This window comes from Urocampus carinirostris, chromosome 19 (genome assembly GCF_059441175.1).
Source record: "Urocampus carinirostris isolate Australia breed hairy pipefish chromosome 19, RoL_Ucar_1.0, whole genome shotgun sequence".
In the NCBI taxonomy this organism is placed as follows: domain Eukaryota; kingdom Metazoa; phylum Chordata; class Actinopteri; order Syngnathiformes; family Syngnathidae; genus Urocampus; species Urocampus carinirostris.
In genome coordinates this window covers 16141588-16159583 of record NC_142367.1, presented here as the reverse complement: position 1 = coordinate 16159583, position 17996 = coordinate 16141588, and the positions used below count along the sequence as shown (strand labels likewise).

The following is a 17996-nucleotide window of genomic DNA, read 5'->3' as shown; positions in this document are numbered from 1 at the left end:
ACTTCAAGTCCCGCGATTGAAACTGAATGTCCTTCGTTAAAGTCCACAGTCCAAAAATCACAGCCGGCAAAATGAACGGAAAATGATACCGGTACTTAAGGTTTGATGCAGACCTGTAGAGTCCAGGTCCCGTTGAAAGTAATCCAAGGAAAAAAGTGTATATTTCCAAAGGTAAGGGTGGGAAAAATACATCAGATGAACACATTTACTCACGCAACTCCTTTTTCTTTAACCAACTTTTTACCCCCCTCTTCTTTCCTTGTCTGTCCCTCACCTTTAGCGGTCCCCACTTTAACTCGGCACCCCGCGTTTGTTCCGCCCCTCATTTTTCGTTCACCCGATCAAAACATATCAGAATGAGTGTCTAAAATAAATACAAATAAATACACTACAAAAATATACAGTTGCAAATACATATTATACAAGAAAGACGGTACACCGAGAGAGTTTTCAAAGCTTTAATAATAATAATATAGCTTTGACAGGGCAGTTAATGGTAGCAACACTCGAGCGCCGCTGGCGGCCGTTAGAAAAATGACATAAATGGGCCGCATCACTGAATAAGCCGCAGGGTTGAAAGTTTGGGAAAAAAGTAGCGGCTTATAGTCCAGGATTTACGGTAAGTAACTGACTGAAATATTAGCCAAATATCGAAGGGGATGAGGATAAACAACGAAAAAGAATGAATAAATACGCCCTGTTCTCTCCCACCAAGATCTTGTTTCGTGGCTTAGCGTCCATTTTTTACGAAGTTAGGCGCCAAGGCGTTTAAAATCCCGACGATCCCATGTCCGGAATAGAATTTCCGACAGCAGCCATTGACCTTCTAATGACCTTGTTAGGACATGTGAAGCAATTTACTGTCTGATAACTGCCCCTGTAAATCTCACTCTTGTTGTCCGACGTGCCAACGATAACAAATACAAGACATAATCTCTTAGCTAGACGAATATCAAAAAAACAAAAACAGAAATTTGATCTAGATTTGATCATGATTGTTTAATAAAAACAATATGTCTGATCATTTCCCTCTTATGTTTTACTAATATAAAAGAACAGGCATTTTAGGATCTACTTTCTAGGTTTAATTTGAATCAAGTATTCATGCAAAGGCACTAGCATAAGCAGCTAGCAACCGTGTCCACAAAGCGAGCATTGACATGAGAAGCTAAGGTCTTATCTGGCTACTAGCTGCTTTAGCGGCTGTGTTCACAATGCTAGCCTCAGTAGTTAAGGTCAGTGAAACTGGCATTAGCTGCTAAAGTGATGCTAACGGCTAAGACTTATGGGTTTGGGGTGATGGACCCATGTGGGGGAAGCACTAACTAAGGCAGGGGTGCTCAAGAAGAGGGGTTGCATTTAATGGCAAAGAAGGTACAAAGGAACACGGTTCACAAAATAACAAAATGTCCAGACAAACTGATGGGATGGTTGTTATTATTATTATTATTATATACCACAGCCATATCCCCCTAGTGGGAGGTGGCTAGAGTCATTTCTGACTCTTTTGGGGAGATTGATTCAGAGGAGGGGATTCCCAGCCTCCTCGCTCAACCCAACCGAGGTGTTGGAAGTCATTAAGTGACCAAACCCCCCCCAATTCCAACCCAAGCAGGGAGGCAACGGGTATCAATGTTTAAGTCTTAGGTATGACTCGGCCGAGGCCTGAACCACAATCTCCCAGTCTCGGGGCGGGCGCCATACCCCCAAGGCCACCGATGGGATGGTTATAAATACATTTATTATTCATTTTTCATTTTCTATTATGTTAAAATTGGAATAGAATTGTCTTAATTATGACCGAGTCACTATGGGTGATATTACATTTGTCTAGGTTCAGGGTAGTGTTTGAAAACAACTGACGACAGTGAGCTGGACCAATAATCAACATTTCAGTTTTTTCTGGGTTAAGGCGTAAAAAATTATTTGACATCCATCTTTGAATCTCAGTAAGGCAAGCCTCCAGATTTCTACAACTTAAATGTCCAGTTTTTTCCAGTGGCACATACAGTTGAGTGTCATCTGCATAGCAATGGAAGCTAATATTATACTTGCGGATAATGTCACCAAGCGGGATCATATAAATACTAAAAAGAAGGGGGCCAAGTACAGAGCCTTGAGGAACACCACAGGGGACATTAGATTGTTTAGAGGTCAGATTGCCATAGTTAACACATTGCATCCTGTCTGACAGGTAGGACCTAAACCACGAGAGTACAGTTCCTGAGATACCAATGCGTTCTAGACGAACCAATAATATGTTGTGGTCGACCGTATCAAAAGCAGCGCTGAGATCCAGCAGCAGTAACATTACCAGCTCAGTAGCCTAGATGGTAGTGTGCCCGCTTTGAGACTGGGAGGTCGCTGGTTCGCGCCTCGGCCGAGACATACCTAATTGGTATAATGGCGGCGCCCTCTGTTGGCTGCGGCTGCATCGACTCGCTACAACGGGTCAGGTGTATCGACATTTCGTTCTGTGTACATTGTTACAAAGAATGACAATACAAAGGAAATTATTATTATTATTATTATTGATGAGGCACCGGAATCTATTGTTAAAAGGAGATCATTGGTTACTTTAGCCATGGCTGTCTCAGTAGAGTGATTTGCCCTAAATGCTGACTGGACAGTTTCAAAAAGGTTATTTTCTGACATGAAGTCATTTAGCTGCTGTGCAACGACCTTTTCAAGTAATTTCGCAAAAAAATGGCAGATTTGACACTGGCCTTTAATTACCTAGGCTTTCTGGGTCAAGGTTAGGTCGCTTAAGCGTGGGTTTAATGACGGCAGACTTGAAGGCTACAGGAACAATACCCGAGGATAGCGATATATTAATAATATTTAAAACTGATGGTCCTAAGATCCCAAACAGATCCTTCACCAGTGAAGCTGGAAACGGATCAACAAAGCTAGTCACAAAAGCGATGTTCTCTTATTCGTTTAGCGACTCTGTCAGTGAAAAAATGTGCAAAATCCAAGCCAAGCACTTCTGAAAAAGGTCCACAATGCTAGCATGAAGCATTAGAACGTAAATTCCATGAAAACTGACATTCAATGGTAAATTATTTAGCGTTAGCTTGTAAAGTTATGCAAGCAGCCAAAGCAAAACTAGCCAACAAAGCAATCTATACGCTAATGTGAGTCGCGACTTTGATGCCAGCCAAGTCCTCAATACAAGCTATAGCTGATAAGGTTTGTGAAACTGACATTAGCTGCTGAATTATTAAGTATTAACGTCCAAAGCACATGTGGTAAACTCCCGGCCAGCGGGCCACGTCCGGCCCGCCGTGTAATCATATCCGGCCCGCAAGACCATTTTACATTACAGTGGAACCTCGGTTTTCAAACGCCTCTCAGTTCGAACAAATCGGAGTCCGACCAAAAATTTCGAGAAATTCTTGCTTCGCTGTTGGGTCAAAAAAATCGGAGTTCGAACGCCGATAACGCGTGGGTGCGTACGCTAGGGTGCGATGCTGAGCGGCGTACGGGTGTTTTAGAGCCTTATTATGCCTCCAAAGAAAGTCAGTGCAAGCAGCAAAGTTGCTACAGGTGAAAAAAGAAAAGTAGTGCGTACAACTATTGCATTTAAGAAAGAAATAATAGCCAAAAATGAAGGAGGTGTGCGAGCGCCTTCTGCTGACCACCACAAAGGTAAGAAATCCTATTCATAAGATTACGATAACGCGAACGTACGATTAGCCTGGGTTAGCTTTAAGTTTACGTTAAACATTTAGGGTGTTGGAACGGAGCCCAACATTGAGGGTGTTGGAACGGAGCCCCCTTTCCAATGAACCGCTCACCACTTGTTGTGGAGACACGGGTGCTAAATGACTTGTAAACAACCTGATTTTTACATTTTTACACGTTCATGTTAGCATAATTTTTCGTATGGAAGATTACGATAACGCGAACGTGCGATTAGCCTGGGTTAGCTTTATGTTTACGTTTAACGTTCATGGTAAACATTCAGGGTGTTGGAACGGATTAAAACGATTTACATTATTTTTAATGGGAAAAATGATTTCGGTGATGGAACAAATCGGTTTTCGAACAGGGTTCTGGAACGGATTATGGTCGAGAACCGAGGTTCCACTGTATTGTTATTAATGGCCCGTCAATATGAACAACGCGTTTTAGTCACTGTACCTACTCCTTCATATATGACGTATACTATACTATATACCAGGGGTCGGGAATCTATGGTTCGCGAGCCAGAAATGGGTCTTTCTTTGAGTACCTATGGCTCAGAGACAAATTTAATTGCATGCAAATTTTCTCCATCTCGTTCAAAACTTCAGCCATTGATCCTGTTCAGATACACGCAAAGCCAAACCAAAGCTGAATTACAGAGCAGTACTTTTGAGAGTATATAGGGCACGTTTTCACTACAATTTACAGTCAAGGTGTCACACAAAAAAAAACTCGTTTTGGCTTTACAACGCTAAAGAATCCTTTATATAAAAGTTCAATATATAGTCTGTGTTCAGTGTTCAGATACTTTTTGATGAATCCACGGAACAAATTGTAAATACGTCAAAACACCTGAAGAGAACTTAGTTATTTGATTGGGTGAGTAGGAGGGATGGGTGGAGCTATGGAAAAAGTGCAAGCACCTCCTCCCATCTCTCTGTGTCTCTCTTTTTCTCTTCCTTTTTTGCTCTTTGTCTCTTTCTCTCTCCGTGTCTTTTTAATTTATTTTGCTCTAACTTCCTTTTTTCCTTTTCTCTCTTTTCTCTTTCTCTCTCTGTGTCTTTTGAACTTCTTTTGCTCTAACTTCCTTTTTTCCCTTTTCTCTTTTCTCTTTCTCTCTTCCTACCCTTCGCGCTTTCTTTTCTCTTTTCTCTCCTTCTGTCTTTCTATTTCTCTTTGGATTTCTTTACTCCTCTCCCTTTCTTTTCACCCCCACTCACGACTTCTCTTTTTATCTTTTTTGTTTCTCACGCTCTCTCCCTCACTTTTTCTTTATTTGTCCCGGCCTCACTCCTTTTCCCTCCCTCTTTCTCTTATTTCTTTATCTCTCTTTTTCTTTCTCTTTAATCTACTAGTCCGGCCCCCGACAGAATGTTTGTTCTATCGTGTGGCCCCCGAGTTAAAATGAGTTTTACACCCCTGGTCTAAAGTAATACAAAATGCTAATTCAAAGCTAGCCACTAAAGCGATCCTCTGCAGTAATGCAGCTAGCAGCTGCAAAATATTGCAGTAAATTCAGGCCAGGGACTGCCTGAACGGAATGGACATTATAACGATCTTTTAATTTTTGAGATCACCATCTTGTTTAAGTCTTTCACGATCTATCGTTACGTAGAACGATCTACCTGTCTTATTTCACATAACCAAACAAAATCTGTCCCGAAAACGATTAGCAGGATCGTTACGGAGACTTCAGAGTTTTATTGATCCTCAACAAAAGGGCCCTAATTTCTGGGATGAAGTGCCTCACAACAACAGACTCAACAAATCAGGCTTTGTGACGCAAAAATCGATGAGTGGAGGCTCGAGGCACAAGAAAATAATCGTTGTTCTTTCCCTAAACGCCGCTCTGCTAACCTTTGTCGATTCCATTCCTTATTTGTCATTCAGTTTTGTCGTAGTGGGAAAAAGCAACTTAAAATCAAATTACACCATCTGCAAATCAAAATACAGTCGATTCAGTAACTCCCCTAAAATAGTCTATTGTCATATAGTGTATTTTTCATACATAAGGCGCACCGGACTATAAGTTGCATGAAATTGAGACTGTAGTAAGAGCTACCGTCTTTACATGTAACAGTTGGGCTCTTCGACATATAGTAGTGCAATTGATCCCGGATCACGGAAGTGTGGGCGCCAACACTGTACCACTAGGCCCCCACCAGTGGTACAGATGACATACGATAAGGCGTTAAAAGTTATTTCATTATCACACTATCTTTACTCGAGGTGCCGGAAACACTGCTTTGCATAGTGCATTCTGATAGTTTAAACAGTCTCTCCACTTATTCACCTGTGCATCAAGAACCTCTCGGTTTAGTATGTATATGTATGTTGTAGGGACCTTTCTAGCTTTAATTTTGAAAATTCTTAGGATTGAAATGAATCATTCTTTACTGCAATCAGTAAACAAATTTTCCTCTAGGTGTTGCTTTAGCTCCACCGTAAATCTTTTTTTTTTTCTGAATGATGCTAGAATTTCCTACATTGATGAAAAATTGAATTACGTTATTACTTTGAGTTCTTGACTTCTGATATTAATGACTAATCCCCCCAAAATGGAATCAATGAACCATGTCGTTTAAAAGAGAACACACAGTTTATTAACCCAGAATCGATGATAAAAAAAAAAGAGGGGAGGGAAGGCGCCGGAGATTATGGGAGTTTCCGACCGCTGAAAGTTACTAGCACAAAAAGAAAATTTCTGCTATAACGCAAGTCGATTTGGGGAGATTTCCTTGTACAGAAAAAAAGCTTATTCCAAATACCGTCAAATATGGTGTTAAATCAGAAATTGTATTATAATTATTATATTAGTGCATAGATGGCCTACGTGCTGAACTCAAGGCCGCAGGGCAGGCCTGTACGGCTGCTCCATGAGACCGACGTATGATGAATCCGTCAGGCAGGACCAAAAGAGGCCGAGCTTTCGATCAGCTCCTCTTTTTGTGTTGACTAGGACAGTATTCTTCAACCTTTTTTTGAGCCAGGGCATGTTTTTTACGTTGGAAAAATTTTGTGGCACACCACTAACCAAAAATTTTATAAAATTACTCTGAATAGTATGTTTAATTACAATATAATTTATTATACCCCCAGTTTTTACAACACAGACACTTGTCAATGGCATAATATTTGCAGAACATGTTTTATAAAAGTGACATTGGATCATTTTTCACGGCACACCTGACGATTTCTCACGGCACACTACCGTGTTGCGGCACAGTGATTGAAAATCACTGGACTAGGAACGCTTAACCAGATCATGCCTCTTTGGGCGTGGCCTCAGATATCTGATATCTGAGATCACCAGGATTGGATGACGGTGTTTGAAGTTGCTAAACTTGTAAGAGCCAGTTGGAATAGCACATCGAACACAGAAAAGGGTCGAAAGGAAAAAAAGAGTCTAAGCAGCAAAATCAGACTCAGTTTAATTGTCTCTGAAGTGGAGTGTTCCTGAATACTAATATTTAGAAGAGACTCTTTTTGTTCAACACATTTTAATTTATACTATTGCATCTTTTTCAGAGGTTTTGTATCGTTTGGGGCTACATTTGTTAACAGTTGAGTTGTAAATAATAGTTCTTGGAATTTCTATATTTATAGCACTAAAGGGTTATTTCTCATTTCTTTTAATTTTGGTGTGTAGCTTGTTTCTCAGGGAGTCTGTTGTTTTACTTTAAAGTTGCTTAAAAGTTTAAATGAGTTAAAAGTTTGCTTTAGAGAGAAACAGCTGCCGCGTGGTGTCTGTAAGGTTGATTATCACTTAATAAGGGAATTGTAAGCATTTATAATGAGAGCATTTGACTGAGGGTGACTGGTATGCAATAACCTCCTGGCAACCTTTGAAGAAGAACCGGCATCCTGTCATAGCAGAAACCACAAAACTAGTGGTACTGATATTTAATACCGTCGTTTACCAAATCACAATATTATTTTTACATTTATTTGAATTTAAAACTCAGATCAGTTATTTGGTCTGTTTACTTGCCGATATGATATCTTAAAATAGTACAATATTGGCATAGGATTTGTGTTACAATGCTTTTTTGGTGTGACTTGTTTACTTTGTCATTGCCTTTCATGACTAGCGTATTAATGAACCAATAGTTTACAATAGATTTAGCTTCTTGATTTTGCTCTTAAAATACACCGATGCGTTTGAATTAAAATTGTACAAAATGTTTGTCTTATGTATTTTTATTTTGTTCTTTTTTTTTTCTTTGTTTTTTTTTTTTTTTTTACTTTGTTACTTTGCTTTTTTTTCTTTGTTTCTAAGTTGTTTTTCTTTGTTTCTTTTTTTTCTTGGTTTATATGTTTTTGTTGTTTGTTTGTTTCATTCATTCATTTTTCTTTGTTTCTTTCTTTGTTTCCATATTTTTGATAGTTTGTTTGCTTGTTTCCTTTCTTTCTCTTTATTACTTTCTTTCTCTTCTTTGTCTTCTTTCTTTCTCTCCTTTCTTTTATGTCTTTTCTTTCTTTCTTTCTTTTCTATCTTTTCTATCTTTTCTTGCTATTTCTATTCTTTCTTTCTTTTCTCGTTTCTTTTATTCATCTTCCTTTTATTCATCTTAATTTTCCCTTTTTTCTTTTGTTTCTTTCTCTCGTTTCTTTGTTTCTCGTCTTTCTTTCTTTCTTTCTCTTTCTTTTCTTGCTTTTTTTTTCTTTACTTTCTTTTATTTCTTTTCTTTTCTTTATCATCCTTTTTTCTCGTCTTTCTTTCTTTCTTTCTTTCTTTCTTTCTTTCTTTTTTTCTCTTTCTCATTTCTTTATTTATCTCGTTTCTTTCTTTCTCTTTTTTCTTTTAAATGAGTTCAACAGACCTGGTCTAACCTATCAGAATGAACTACCCAAATCAGTGTTTCTGCCACCTTATAGTCCGAAAAATAAGCTACTCCGTTTCCTCGAGTTGATTCCAGTTAGCGTCACGGACTCGATTTTTATTTCTGTCGGTCCTCTCAGCCGAGTCAACTTGGGAATCTGATTCATCGAGGTCCGGCGCGGTTTTCGATTCGTCTGCCGCCTCGAGGGGACGATTCTATCACTCTTTTTTTTATGAGGCTTCGACTGGTTTGTTTCAGGTCAGCGATTCGGAAACGATTCTCGGCTGGACGCTCCCGATTCGTACGGCCGTTTGTTTCCTGGTAACCTTACGACGTCTTCGAAAGAACAAGTCCATCGGTAAGTGATTCCTTTCATCAAATCAGAAATGTGCAATCAATGACCTAGCTAGCAATTTTCCGCAAGCCGTGTTATCGTTTTTGTTGAGTTACTTTGGAATTTCATTTGAAATCTCAGTATTCCAAAGGAAAAAAATCGGTAATTTGTGGATATCAAATGGCCAATAAAGAATTGTTCATTATAGTACTATTAGAATAGAATAGAATAGAATATACCTTTATTGTCATTGTTACAAAATGGGTTGAACATATTGTGACAACAAAATTGGACGTGGCACTCCAGGTTCACATTTTACAGTGAGGATAGAAGAGAACAAAGAAGATAGTACTTCGTTGTAGCATCAGTACTTTTTAAGACTAGTACTGGCATTTCCGCCAGGCTGTTCTTGCCCAAGACACACCATAGAAGTGGTACCCCAACTACCCTTGCGGTTAAAGGATCCATAAACGTTTTAGTACTTTGTGTAATTTTAGTTCTGTTCACTATGGTATCGGTTTAGATGGTATATTACTTGTTGTACTTTTTATACCTTTGATTTTTTTCTATTTTTAATACTTTTTAACATTTTCAGTACTTGCCAGTACTTTTGAGTAATTTACTACATAATAGTACAAAAGGTACAAGAGTATTTTTTTGTGTTTTGCAATACTTTTCAGGACTTTTCACTACACCAATACAAATATTACAAAACAGGACCATAGTACTTTTTCTATCTTTTAATATTTAACATTCAAATACTTCTTACTCATTTTCAGTACATTTTAGCATTTGTCATTTTAAGTACGTTATTGTACTTTTCCAAAGTTTTTATTTCTATTAATCACTTTTCAATATCGTTCAGTGCCTTGTCATACATTTTTAAATATTTTGTGTACTTTTCAGTACTATTTACTACAAAAATATCAGAAGTACCACAATTCTTTTCAGTACGTTCACAATTTTTTCAGTACATTTGACTTTCAAGTAGTTTTTCATACATTTCAGTAAAGTTATTTTCGATACTTTTCAGTACTTTTCAGTAGTTTACTGTACTTTTAATACATTTCAGTCTTATTTGTATTTCTCAGTACTTTCTATAGTTCTTAGACCTTTTGAGTAGTTTAAAACACTTTTCAGTACTTCCAAGTTCTTTTCAATACGTTTGAGTACTGTGTAGTTTTTTTGATATAATTTTCAGTACTTTTTAGTACTTCTTTACACTACGTTTTCACACTTTTGCAGTAGCTTGGGTACTTTTTATTACGTTTTTTTAATAGTTTTAAGACTTTTCAGTAGTTTTTGTACTTTTTACTTTTAAAAATACTTTTTTAAAACTTCTTTTGTGCTTTGCTACTTTGTAATGCTTTTTAGTACTTCTCAGTACTTTTTAGTATTTTACAATACAGTGTTTCACATAGTTATACAATTTAGACAATTGCAGGGGCTTGATTCATCGAGAGAACATTTTGTATTTTTTGAATTGATTCACTTCACATGTACATACACACATATATAGATTAATATATATATATATATATATATAATTGTTATATTTTAATAATACACTTTTTTTAGCCTTGGTGGGACTAATAAACCCTAGTGGCCCACCATAAACTTCCTATGGTATAGGAAACACTGCAATATTTCCGAAACCATATGTCATAGGTACATTCTAAGACATTTTTTGCATGTCAAATCCCCATATAAATACATCAGATTGTTTCAAAATAAATCAGGTTATTTTTGACATGGTTGTTTTTGAGCGGGGAAAAGGAACAAATACCTTTTGACAAACCTCTTGGAATCCATCTGAATTCAAATGCTCGTTATACTTAATCAGACTGGACTGCTTTGTCTTTGGACATTTGGGAAGTATTACTAATATTTTTATTGTACTCCAGTCAAATTGTATGACAGCATTTGTTTCATAGCAGTTCTTTTCAATTATTTTCTGTCAGGATCCCCCCCCTCGGAAGAATTTCTCTCACGCCCCCTCACAGTTTTTGCTCTGGCATGATGTATTGTCATCTTGGAAAAGGAGTTCATCATCCCCAAACATTTTTTTCCATTGAAGGAAGGAGGAATTTGGTTTTCTTCTTTGTTAATCTCACCGGAATGGCACCAAACAAAAGTTCCAGCATCATCACCTTGTCCAATGCAGATTCGTGACTCATCACTTAAGATAACGTTCATCCAGTCTTCCACAGTCCATGATTGCCTCTCCTTAGCCCTTTGCAGTCTTGTTCTTTTGTGTTTAAGCGTCAGCCATAGTTTCCCTTTCCTTTTTGAAAAAAAATCCAATTTCCTTTAGGCGATTTTGGGCAGTTCTGTCACATACATTGACTCCAACTTCCTTCCATTTCCTCTTCATTTGTCTTGTTGTGCATTTTCTAAGATCTATGGCCTTTAGTTGTTTGTCTTGACGCCCACATGTCTTCCTTGGCTTACCAGTACGCTTGACTTTAACAACCTTCCCGTACTCTTTGTACTTAGTTCAAATCTTCGATACAGTTGACTGTGAGCAGCCCACATCTTTGGCAACCCTACGAGTAGAGCTGCCTTTTTTTAAGAATTTGACGATTCTGGCTTTGGTCTCGAGACGTCTCTCTTGTTGGAGCTATGATTCTTGCCAATCCACTTAGTCCAGGACCCCTCCAAGGTGTGATAACTGCACTGTTTTAAATTGCTGACTAACAACCAGACTCAATCGAAGCCTGGTGCCCAATTAAGGAAAGGAAATTGTCTGGGTGTGTCCTCATTTTCTACTAAGAATGCACCGATTCCTCAGAATTGAATGATTTCATATTCCTTTCCCTGCACTTGCTCTGTAAAAGTAACATTTACTGACCGTTGCAATGTTTTTCTTTATTTCTTTTAGCGTTTCTGAATGCCAATATGCCGCACTTTGGAATGACCTTACGACCGTTTCATGTTTGTGATCCGAGTTTTTTCTACAGAATGAAATGTCTGAGTGGGGGCTTGCCCAAGACTGGTGTTTCCATACTCTTCACTAGGGGTTGTGTTTTTTTCATGTGGTCACTTGAGGGTCTGCTCCACTTCATATCTATACTGTATTGACGCTCCCCTACTTACGAACATTCAACTTACGAAAAACAGTCGATTTTTTTTTTCGGGATGTCGAAAAATATCCGGACATTGCTCCAAGTTAGATTTTGTATTGTGTGCACCTTTTTCCGAGTACAGGACAGTACTGTAGCGCTTCACTTCCACCACTACCGACGTGTGGCACTGTGAAAAGTCACCCAGAATCCACCCGGAAGTAAAAAATCCGCTTCCTTTTCCTACTTCGTATTCAAACATCTCTCCTTCACCTGCTTGTAAATCTCACCACTGCCACCAATGTAGCGTGTCATTTTGTATGGGTAATGGATTGCTCCTCGTTCATAAAAAATACTCAGAAACAATTATGGTCTCTTTGGAGAGCGAAGACCGTCAACACCCGTCTATTGTAAACACACCGAACTCTCTCCAAAACGAATCTCTCGCACTCCCCTACACTCTCGCGACATTCGTCACCCTACTGACATCATTCGTGCGCAACTCAAATTCTACACCTACACTATGTCCAGCGCGTGAAGAACTTTAACATTTTTATTGTTTAATATCTTGTGCATCCATTCAATATGGTTGGTGTAAAGTGTAAAGAGGAGGCGAGCCGTTGCTTTTAAAATGAAAGTGGAATAAGAAAGCTTGATGCGGTTGAGAAAATTGTCTGAATGCTTTTTTTCATCCACTTTTTACCACGGGGGAGTACCTCCTGAAGCGCATCTCCCAAAAGTAGCTTAAACCTCACTTTATTTTTATATGAAATGAAACAAAATGATCTGCATTTATATAGCGCTTTTCAAGTCAATGACTTCCCAAAGCGCTTTACAATGTGCTCCACATTTCCCAATAGCGGCCTTGTATTGCAGCCATGTAAGACGCTAACCTGCTTATTGGGGGTATTAGGGGTTCAGTGTCTTACCCAAGGACACTTCGACATGTAACACGGATGAGCCGGGATTCAAACTGGGATCCCTTGATCCCAAGACGAGCGCTCTACCTCCTGAGCTACTGCCGCCCCCATAGAGCACATTATTTTATGTAATGTTTATTGTTTAGTACGAAACAAGTCAGCTTACTTATAAAAGCTTTACACATACTTATATAAAACATAAACATACAAAATATAGCACTGCAGCAACTTACGAACAAATTCAACTTACTATCATCCGCAACCCAACTCGTTCGTAAGTCAGGCAGCATCTGTACTTCATATTCTCTGTACAGCATTATCTCCAGACAGAAGAGCAGTTTCAGCGACAGACTGCTGTCTCTGTCTTGTACTACGGACAGACTGAAGAGATCTTTTCTCCCTCATGCCATGAGGCTCTTTAACTCTACCCGGCAGAGTAAAAGCCCACAGTAAACCACACCACCTACATTGCATATTACCGAATCTTATTGCAATATGTATTCTGTGTAGCACTATTTAGTTATTCTACACAACACGCTACAGTGGGCATTTGCACGTCACACCGGGTGTTTGTATATTGTATTTTTTTTGCTTTATTATTGTATTGTTCTCAGCTCAGGGATGCTGCTGGAAATGTGAATTTCCCTTCGGGGATGAATAAAGTATCTATCTATCTATCTATCTATATCTATGGCTCTGAGGTTAAAAGTAAATAAAAGACTGCCAATGTGATGACACTCCTCCTAGTGTAGTGGAGGTGCAATTGCACTTCATTCTTTGCAAAGGTTGAAAAAGCAAAAGTTCCAAGGTCAAAGTTTCAGATTAGATAAGATATCAATCACCCGTTTTTTTTTTCATTTCGGCTCATTACGTTAGAATAAACAAATAGTGCTGACGATGGGAAGGAATATTAGCTCAAATGCATTCGGGATTCGTAACCCGTTTAATTCGGGAGTTTTGGAATGTATACAAATAAACAACGGGTCCCTTGAGAGCTTTCTATTTGTGTCATTTAACTCCCCACGTTAATTACTCACAATACAAATCATCCATGAGAACGACAATCCCGAAAGTCAAAAACGACCTCTTTAACGTCAACGTCATCCCCAAGCCCCGGAGGTTTGCGCGTTTTCCGTGTTTTATATCTGGGATCCCGGTGCCGTCTCCGAGTGGTGCCATCCATCAACGCGGTCTTTTGAAGTCGTTTTGTGTCAAAAGCGCCAAGACAGAATGAGAGTGGATGTCGTTTCTCAAAATATCCCGAGGGGAGAGACAAAAAAAGGCAAGTTTTTTTTTTTTTTTACAAAAACGTCAAATGCCGGTAATGCGTGTTTTGTTATGCTAATCGCTCAAGGGAATAGAAACCTTAGCTACGGTGATAATTACCATTTGCAAAGGTGTTCAGGCTGTGAATTAACAGCTGGCAATAAATGGCGTGAGTGATAGGAGCTATTTTTGATATTCCGATGTTTTTTTGTTCCGCTTACTTCAATTTACGGGATATTAGAAAATGTAAAAATGTTGTGTATATTTTTATGTCTAATTACTTTCTTTATTTGGATAAGGTAAATAAAAAAAGCAATTTTTTCTTCGATGAGAAGTACTTGAGTTACGGGCAATGTTCCCTCTAATTTTCCACGGGTCTGAGCGTTCACACAAATTCGGTGAGCAACGCTTCAAACAACAGTGAGCAACCATAATCCCAAGTGTGGCAAGATAATTAATTATCAAACATGTCCAAAACTTGACATCAAGTTACATTTTGCAGAATTCCGGCAATGCAAAATGATTTTTCTCTTTGTACGGCCTACAAACGTCGTTTGTTCTTACAATTCTTTCACAAGATATCCATTTCTTTTTATTTCCTGATATATTTTGTTGCATAATATTAACATTTTGGGGGGCTTATTTAGTCGGTTGTAAGATACAGAACTGTACTTAATCACATTTTTTAGTGGAAGTACAATGTTGGCAACAAGATTCACTTGATATAATTGGAAATTATTTGAATGCAACACAAACTTTTTCTTCTTTTTTTCTGTGTTTTTTTCTACTTTTTAAAAAATTCCTTTAGAAAAAATCTCATTGTGTTTATTTTTTCCGAGCTGTCACTTTTTTCTTTTTGTTCTCTATTTACTTTTTTCCTACATTTCTTTCTTTTCTTTTTTTCTGGCTTTTTAAAAAAAAATTCCTTCTTTTTTCTCTTCCTTTTGTTTCTTTTTTTCCTCAGATTTTCACTACATTTTCATTTTGGTATTTTTTTCTTTTTTGTCCTATTCCCCCCTTCCTTTAAGTCATTTTGTGCATAATTTTACATAATATTTGGTCATGTTGGGATAAAGAAGCAAAAACAACCTGAAGAACCGTTTAGGACCCGAAAGAGCCGGTTCCTTTTAGTGAGCCGAGCCGAAGAAGCCGGTTCTCGACAAACTCTACTAACTTTACTAAACTTCGTTCTAATTCGACTCGACTTCAAAATACCACATTTAGGACACAACGTCGGGGGAGCCCGTGTATTTTTACCTACATGCACTGTAACTTTGACTTAAGTCGCTTCTTAATTAGTAATTTTGAGCCCTCATTTTGTGCGCTGGCTAGATTTTCTTGTGCGCTGAGAATGTGCGAGCAGTGCGCAATTGCGCACGCGCGCAGCTTAGAGGGGACACTGGGTACGGGTACAGAGTATCAGTTCTGATTGAATGTATTAATACTTGTATTTTCATATTTGTAAGAGTTGGCCATTCATTTGAGCAAACTGCGGTAGATGCTGGTTAGCTAGCTTGCTATATATTTTTTGTGTTAAAGCAAAGTACTCGAGATCCTAGGACTCAAAATCCCCTATAACGGATTAAATAATACTTGTATATTTGTATTTCGGATTAGTTTGTTTAGTTTGATAAACTATTGTAGTTTTTTTCAAGATACAAGTTAGTTAGGTAGCTAGATATTGTTTGTTTTAAAACTAGGTAATCAAGGTAGTGGTACTCAAAATCAGTTCTGAATTAGTATTTGTATTCTTTTACTTTATTTGGAAAAGCAAGTACAGTATTGAAGCAAAAATCAAGGCTTTTTTAAAAAAGATGTCTAGATAGCTTCTAGCTAGTGATATATATATATATACCGGTGTATATATATATATATATATATATATATATATATATATATATATATATATATAAATTCCGGACTATAAGCCGCTACTTTTTTCCCTAACTTTCAACCCTGCGGCTTATTCAGTGATGCGGCTAATTTATGTCATTTTTCTAACGGCCGCTAGCGGCGCTCGAGTGTTGCTACCATTAACTGCCCTGTCAAAGCTTTATTATTATTATTAAAGCTTTGAAAACTCTCTCGGTGTAACGTCTTTCTTTGTAAATATCTGTAACCCATGTATAATATGTATTTGCAACTGTATATTTTTGTAATGTATTTATTTTAGACACTTATTCTCATATGTTTTGCACGGGTGAACGAAAAATGAGGGGCGGAATAAACGCGGGATGCCGAGTTAAAGTGGGGACCGCTAAAGGTGAGGGACAGACAAGGAAAGAAGAGGGGGTAAAAAGTTGGTTATAGAAAAAGGAGTTGCGTGAGTAAATGTGTTCATCTGATATATTTTTCCCACCCTTACCTTTGGAAATATACACTTTTTTCCTTGGATTACTTTCAACGGGACCTGGACTCTGCAGGTCTGCATCAAACCTTAAGCACCAGTATCATTTTCCGTTCATTTTGCCGGCTGTGATTTTTGGACTCTGGACTTTAATGAAGGACTTTTAGTTTCAATCGCGGGACTTGAAGTCGGGCTTGGGTTAGTTTTGTGTTTGTGTTACATGTTTGAATGTGGGCGCATGCGGCTTATATACAGATGCGGCTTGTGTAAGTACAAAATCGGTTTTCCTCTTAAAATGTGGTGGGTGCGGCTTATAATCAGGTGTGCTCTATAGTCCGGAATTTACGGTATAGATAATTGTTTTCATTGAAAGTTGCTTGTGGTACTGGTATTCTAAATAAGCGCTTTTTTTATAACTGGTAAAATAGTGGTATCAGACATTTATATTATATTAAGCATTTAAGGCATATAAAAGGCTTGTTGGAAATCTATATACTAGATAGTTACATAGCTAGCTATTTTTTTTTTTCGTTGAATGAAAGGTGAAAGTACCATAAACTGTATATTGGCACTGTATACAAGCCTACATTTCATATAAGCTTTAAAATAGCCATGGAATAAAAGAAGTTCCTACAAAAACATTAAAAATATTGTACCGAAACAATGATAATTACTTAATTGTGTAGATAATAAAGATCAATATATAGGTGAAATTAAGCTAGAAGTATAACTTTTTCAAACCATTTAATGTAACTTCAAGCATTGCATCAATGGCAGACCTTCGTACAGCAATTTTGTAAATCACAATTCCTCCTTAATGTCAATCTTTCCTTGCCTTCTTGGACTCAATAATTATGGTCACGGTTTTCCACTTTCCCTTCCCCTTATCACTAAGTTTCTTGGGGGCAGAAAAAGGAAATAAAACCAAATCATAATTGAAGGAGATGTGTTCCCTCTCAATCACAATTGGGACGGCGCTGCATGAATGAACTATCTAGTGTATAATTGACCCTCCATTTTTCTTCTTCTTAGCATTATTTTGCCAGGGACCGACTACTTAAGAAACACTGTATTAAGTATTTCATGCGTTTAATATATGGTTCTCGACTAAAACAACACGCTAAATAAAACCCGTGTAGTCCTATACCGGATTTTTATACAGGTAATTAAAATGTTGACTTGATTAAAAACGTTTCATTTTTTTAGCTGGATAAAGCGTACCTTAAGTTATTCCCTTTGAAAAGGTCAGCATCCATCCCCGGTCACCTGAGTGCGAAAAATGATGTTTCGGCAGCGGCGCAAATATCAATCATGGCGACCATTTTCACGGCTCGTCTCGCATCTTCTCTAAGCCTTTGATGGAGGGGGATGGGAATTCTCTCCAAGGCCGCTTCCCGCCTGAGCAAGCTTGAGGGTTCGATGTTCTCAGGAAAACTATCCGTTAATAACCTAGCATGACTTAGGGAGGCTAATACTATGTAGACCCCTGTGGGTGAACAGTCTACAGCAGGCACGTCCAAAGTCCGGCCCGGGGGCCAGTTCCTGTCCGTCACA

The 17996-nt window shown here is 38.1% G+C and overlaps 1 protein-coding gene and 1 long non-coding RNA gene across 2 annotated transcripts in view; one reads left to right on the top strand and one right to left on the bottom strand.

Annotated features, from left to right (window-relative positions):
* The window catches only part of LOC148347495 (uncharacterized), a 144874-nt gene that overhangs the window by 51560 nt on the left and 75318 nt on the right, over positions 1-17996 (top strand). The window contains exon 3 of the long non-coding RNA XR_015848066.1: positions 8772-8871. This is a non-coding gene — a long non-coding RNA (uncharacterized LOC148347495). The remainder of the gene's footprint in view (positions 1-8771; positions 8872-17996) is intronic.
* uts2r1 (urotensin 2 receptor 1) overlaps positions 1-17996 on the bottom strand; it is a 55894-nt gene that overhangs the window by 17712 nt on the left and 20186 nt on the right. The window lies entirely within an intron of this gene.